This window comes from Telopea speciosissima, chromosome 8, assembly GCF_018873765.1.
Source record: "Telopea speciosissima isolate NSW1024214 ecotype Mountain lineage chromosome 8, Tspe_v1, whole genome shotgun sequence".
Taxonomy (NCBI): Eukaryota; Viridiplantae; Streptophyta; class Magnoliopsida; order Proteales; family Proteaceae; genus Telopea; species Telopea speciosissima.
Genome location: NC_057923.1, coordinates 51,497,354 through 51,504,121, shown reverse-complemented (window position 1 = coordinate 51,504,121; position 6,768 = coordinate 51,497,354).

Genomic DNA, 6,768 nt, shown 5'->3' with positions numbered 1-6,768 from the left:
AAACGTATTTCTATTCTTTTTTTGTTCTTAGGAGCAGAAAAACACAGAAACAAAAGTGTTATCATGTAGGGCCCAAGTGACCAATCATAATTCATATTAGTGGAGAACTAATCTTTGGTCTAGCCTTCTATTTGAGCTTTAAGTTTATGTATTCACCTTTGCCAAGTAGGAGAGTAGTCTTGTTATAGTTGACATGAAATCGTAAGCTCCCAAGTAGCGGGCAAGGATAAAAAACTTGATGCTGACACTGGTTTTGACCAACTAGAAACCAAGAGATTGTCTCATTTTTACCATATCTCGGTCAAAACCTAGTACTTTCTCCAGGCTAATTCGAAACTTGGTTTCGAGGGCTAGAAGTTGCTTTTTTTTGCTCTGATTCTTGTTGAGATGTCTATTTTTGACATTTTGAACCCGATCCATGCATTAATTTCACATAGAGAACACTCAAAATAATACTTGTGGTTTTGACCCAAGTTTGATGGTGTATATTGTTCTTGGACATGGTATTGAATAAGATTGCTTAAATCTGATTCATATTTAAGGAGTTATGTTTCGGTTAAACTTAACTTGGTGTGCGCAAATGCTGTTTAAAATAACTCTAACTGCAAATAAATTTTTAATCATGAAAACAAATGAATATTTTACAGCTCTTTTGGTTTTTAGCAATGTTTTATCAAATTAAGATTTATGGAATTTTTTATGTGAGAAAAACCCCAGTAGAAAATCTAATTTTTGTTCTTAAAATGGGGTGTTATTTTTTATCCTTTTAGAATTTGGCTTTTTAACTATTTTATTGGATTTAAATCTGGGGTATTTGCTTGTTTATGAATAATATCTTAAGTAAATGAAATTTGGCATAAATAAGTGCATGTGCTGAGTTCGAGCTAGGTTTCTTTAAGTTTTGATGGGGATAAGTGAATTTATATAGGTGTTCTGGTCGAAACTTTCAAAATTACCGAATTTGGTCCAAACCAGTCGAAATTTGATATTTTTTAAACCCCCCCAAGGATTTATCTTGGTTAGCTGCGATACTGAGACGTCTCGGTCAAAATTGTTCTATGGCAGTGGGAGGAGACCAGGGCTTTGACTGCATGCCTGTTGAAGAATGAGCCGGTGACTCATAGCCAGTGGCTTGGTTAAAGGAACCCATCGTAGCCGTAGCGAAAGCAATTTTCACTGTTTATGAACCCAAACCTAGGGATCTATCCATAACCAGGATGAATTATTCCTTATTCCCCACTCAATTACCTTTGTCTTGCTTCATCTTTCTTGAATTATATTCCTACCTTATATTACTCAAACTACTGTACTCGAAGTTTCTTTTTTGTTTCCCCCAAAAAAACAACCTTTCACCTCTCTTTTTTCCTTGTTAATTCCTAATCCTTAAATTACCCCTGCTCTCCTCGCGTTCCACGGCACCCTCCGGCTGCACCCACTCCTGCAGCCTCTCTTTGGCATCGCCCCCAACCCTTCCGCCTTCTCCTATACCGTGCGACACTCCTTTGAAACTCTTCCCTTTCAATGCTTGTGCTTTTGTTCTTTAAACATTCATCTGAATTCTCCATATGTTGCCTTGAATATTCCCAAAGAACTTGAAATCCAATTCCTCATGATTTGTCTCAAACATATATCCAATTGACATCTAAAGCAACACATTAGTAATATTAGACCTAAAAAAAAAAAGGGAAAAAGTGTTGGAATTTTAAATGATTTTAATACATTTGATTCAAAATATCATTATTTTTTATAAAAGGTTTATTAGAGGGTTTGTCGTTTCCTAATAGACACCTAAATGACCAATAGGTGTACCTATTGGAAGACTTGTTTGAATGGTCATCAAACAAGTCTTATAGGAAAAGACATGTTTTATGGGCATATCCATTGGAGACATCCCTTGGGGGGGGGGGGGGGAGTGGGGTTGCCTCTTCTTCTCTTATATAAAGAGAAGAGTCTTGCCCATTTCTCTAATAAGTTTAAGATAACTTCTGTTTGTTTTTCCTTTTTTGGTTGTTTATATTCAATTGAGTGCAACTCTCCATACATTTAGTAGCCTAGTAGTTGAAGTGCATCATTACTAGATAGCTTCGTTTGGAGTGTTGTTTTATTTTGGAGACTGATTCACAAGGACCTGGTTGCACCATAGGGGGTATCTACAGTCTTAAGGAGAGTGATTTTTGTCATGACTCAGCCCCACCAATTCTTCTAGTTTCTTCATGTTTTTCTGACTTATGAAGCGTTATATGGTGTTTGAGATTGTCGTCATCAACCTCGGTTTGTCTATATTAAGATATATAATTTGACCGCCTTAATTAAATATATATTAATGTGTATGTTTTGGATGCTTACTTCCAACAAAAAGTGATCTGGGTATGATCGTCTCAAACAACACATAAAACGCAACCACAATGCTGGTTGTATAATCTGCCGATAGCTTTATTGAAGTACTGAAGAACTCATGTGGAGAAACCCAACACCTGGTTTTCCAGAGAAAGTAAGAAAATACACTGAAATGTGCATTAACACAAAGTAGAGAAAAAGAGGAACAGCGGCAGCAAACCAAGCGAGAAACAGAGAAAGACATGATCTTTCGTTTAATGAGATATGAACCGTTTTCCTATCTCTTACGATCATAAGGTTACCATCCCCATACAAGAAAGGCTGGTTCTAAATATCCAAGGTCACAGATAGTTGAAGATCTGGAAAATTTGAGGTCATATTCAATGGACTCCAGATTATCTGAAAACTCTTCCAAAATTGGAGCTGGATATGCAGATGAGTTAAACAAGGGAAATTGACGAATTTAGTCACCTCCTCCTTATGGTTGACTTCATCCTCTCCGAAAATTCCAACATGAATAAGATACTAGCTCTTCTGACATTCATTTACAGAACACAAATGAGAAAATCTTTCATTACTTTCCCTAACCAAAAGAAACAATTGTGAAAATATTCTCTCTGGGTATTCATCTTCAAGAACCAACAGAGATAACCTTTTGCTTTTCCCTTCTATTCGATGGATGAGGAAAAGGGAAAGAAATTAATTAACAGTCCATGTTTAAACAACAATAAAAGATATGGAATCCAAAATACATTTGATCTCTTTCATATGATCAGGTAAGTAAGCTAACTCACCCGCAGGTATCCAATCACTGGCCTTTCAAGAGTCACTGTTGCAATTCATTAATAGAAGAAGAGAAAATAGTTTTCCTCGTGCTCACTACAGAGTATACACAGTACTGGTGGAGATGAGGTGCTAGTTTATGGTATTTTGACCAGTTTAGGAGGCGTAAGTTCTGTAATATTCTGTGTTATACTGTGTTTTACATATATTGGCCATTGAGAATGCATTGTGGCTAAGAAACCAATCATAAATGCGTTGTGTCGAGAAGATGTTAGAAAGTGATTCAGTTGGATGAAGTATGAGCTTGAGAGAATGTACTCGAATGTTTTTATGTTGATCTCAACCATCTGGGGTGTAGATTTTTCCCCTTTCATCCTTGTGGGTTGTAGATGTTTTTCCCTTTCAGCTTCTCTACTTCTATGTTTTCCTTATTAGGTAAGCTAGGGATGAAGGTGCGGTTTGATCCCAGGCTTGAGGTTCAATAAAGCACCAGCTTTTCCTTTTCAGCTTCTCTACTTCTACGTTTTCCTTATTAGGTAAGCTAGGGATGAAGGTGGTGTTTGATCCCAGGCCTGAGGTTCAACAAAGCACCAGCTTTGCCAGTAGTGAATCTGGCTTGTTGATTTCGGCTAGTTTGCTTAGTCTTTGTTGCATAAAATTGAAATGACTCCTATTGGATGGTTAGTCTCAAACTTCAACCATCCTGAATGTGAGCCTGATACATATCAAACTTTGTGAGGATAGCTTGCCCTCGTCCTCCTGCCTTTACTTTCACACTGTATCTTATCCTTAATTGCTATTGCTCCTCTTGGTTATAGCCAGGTCTATGGTAACTACATGACCAATTATGCGAGTGTCCAACATCCACTCCCAAGGGATGTGGAACTTCCTATATTTTTTTGCATGCACTGGCACTGCCCTTCATTCTCTGCGCATTGTGAACACTTCATTCCAACCTGGGTGGGGATTAGAAAGATTTTAATATATGTTATGTATGTCTCGAATTCTTGTACCCGTTTCGAAGAATTCTTGTACCCGTTTCGAAGATTGATCCGCTGATCCACTCCGACATTTTTGGTGGCGACCTGAAGGAGATTTTTTCCCCCTTGGTCTGTAATGGTAGCAGAGGGACTTGACTCACTAGATCTATCTGTTTGGAGGAGTATTTATATGTTTTCATGTCTTGTTGTGTAAGCATGTGAAACAAGTGAGATTTGGGCATTTTCGAGTTAGGGTTTCTGGGTGAGAGTTCTGCTGCTGTTTTAGTGTTCTTGAGAAATCTTCGTTGTAACCTTTCTTCCATTACATAGTGAATCATCTTCAACTTTGCCCGTAGACGTAGCACATCATATTGGTGTGTAAACCTTATTAAATATGTGTGTCATCTTTTCTCTGTTTTGTTTTCTTTTTGTGTTTTGTGGTGTTTGTTTTAACAATTTAATATGCTTTAATTATTTGGAGTAAGGGTTTGAGGTTTTCATGATAATACTTACCTGTCTTGCAACGCTTGTATCCTTCTAAGAACCAAGTTTCTGCTTTGCTTATGGTTGCCCTGGAATAATTGGATCTCCGATTTGAGGTTCTTTAGATCGTTGTAACTAAATGCAGCTTTCTACATTGCATCTGCTTCTGACCACTCTGGAAAATGCTTTAGCACCCTCTCATCTACCAAGTAGAGAATAGTTTCTCATCCAGCCATTTGACAAAACTTCCACATCTGTGATGCATGGATGAAGAGGTAGCTATTAGCTGGCTACAACACTCGACCTAAGAGATGTAGAACAATGGTCAATTTCCCTTGTCATCTTCTGGGCGTTTCCTGTTACTGGAGATCCATGAAGGTTGGTTCTATGGTTCATTCTTGAGTACTTCCTAGTGAGTGGTAGAACCTAATAAACTCTGGTGTGCCTGCCGATTCAAAGATGGTTGTGGGTTGAAAGTGCATTAGCAGAACTGGGCCTTGGAGGCAGAATCTTTATCCCCTACCCCTTGCCTGAACACATTGCCCGGGGTGGGGTTCACCCCCCCTATTAGAGGAATTGCAGGATATGGAACGGGCAGAGAATTGTAGAAGATAATTTTCCTTGGGGGTGGCTTTTGTACACCCTTGCTGTTTCCTGTTGTAGCTGAAAATTCTGGGAAACCTTGGGGTGGGAGAAAAGGTTCACTGGTGTGGATTCCTCCTGAATTGGTATGAGCTGTCCGTTTTTGCTGTTGCAATGCATCTGTATCTTTGTTGTTCGTGCTATCTTGGCTCTGTAGCAGTGTAGCCCATAGTCTTTTCCCTTGGGCTACGTTTGGTTGCAAGGGGAATTAAAGGGAAGGGAAGTGAAAAATTTTAAACTTTAAAAAGAAACTTTTATAATGATTACCCCATGTGATTGTATAAACTACTTAAATTTCATACCATATTTAGTAATGGTACATTTTACATGTAATTTTTATTTTACTTTTTAAACCAAAGGGAATTGGATGCGAAGTAAAGTAAAATTTAATTACCAAATATGGAATGATTTGGAGTTAGTGATATAGTCACATGGGGTAATGATTATAAAAGTTTCCCTTCTAAATTTAAAAATTTCACTTCCCATCCCTTTATTTCCCCTTGCAACCAAACAAAGCCTTGGGCCCTATTTGTTTGATGGAAAAACGTGGGGTGGGAATAAAGGGGTTCAGAAAATTCTAAGGGGATGGGATTCGAGCACGGGAGGGAAGGGCCATCGAAGATTCATAAATAGGAGAAGGGTGATTTTGGTATTTTGAAGAGATTATTGTCTCCATTCAAGGGTTTTAACTTTTAAGTATGATTGCACTCATGCACAGCTGCACATGAAATCTTTTGCTAAATTTTAAAAACCAAAGTTATTTATTTGCATGGGATGGTAATTTAACAGAAAATATGTATTAAATGTTAAAATAACAGAAAAAAATGCATTAAATGTTAAAAACCAAAGTTGTTTAAATGGGTGGTAAAGTAATAGAAAAATCTTATCAAAAAAAAAAAAAAAGTAATAGAAAACATTCATTAAATGTTTGTCTTAAATGCTTTTTCCCTTTGATATAACAGGGGAATTATCCCATCCCACCGTCGTTATGATGTTCGATAGGATTTTTTTTGGGGTGCAATGTTCGGTAGGATTGGAAAGATGACGATATGGGTTATATTATTATTGTTCAAGATATCTCTACTTGGTCGCATGGTCTCTACACGAACGACTAGGCCAATGGGGGAGCAAACTTGAGTATCTACACAGGGGGCAGAGGCAACATTTCATGGTGCCCTGTGAGAGGGCGTAGGAAACACCACCAAGTAGAGATCTTTTTCCCATTATTATTTCATATTTTTTCTTTTCCATCCTTTTTTTCCCCTTTAAACAAAAGGGGCTTTATTATTATTATTATTATTTTTGGTTAAAAGGAAATGGGTAAATTATAGATCACCCCCCAGTTTTTGAAAAAACTCAAACACACCCCTCTATAGTAACGGTGTTAACTAAAATCTAACTTAAAATTGAAATGACATATTTAACCTCAAATTTGACTTTTCATTTTTATTTTTTTTTTCATTTTCACTTTTCATCTCTCTCCTCTTTCACAATAAGCTCTTCTGTCTCTCTCCCACTCTCAAAGAAGCCGCCGGAGATGGAG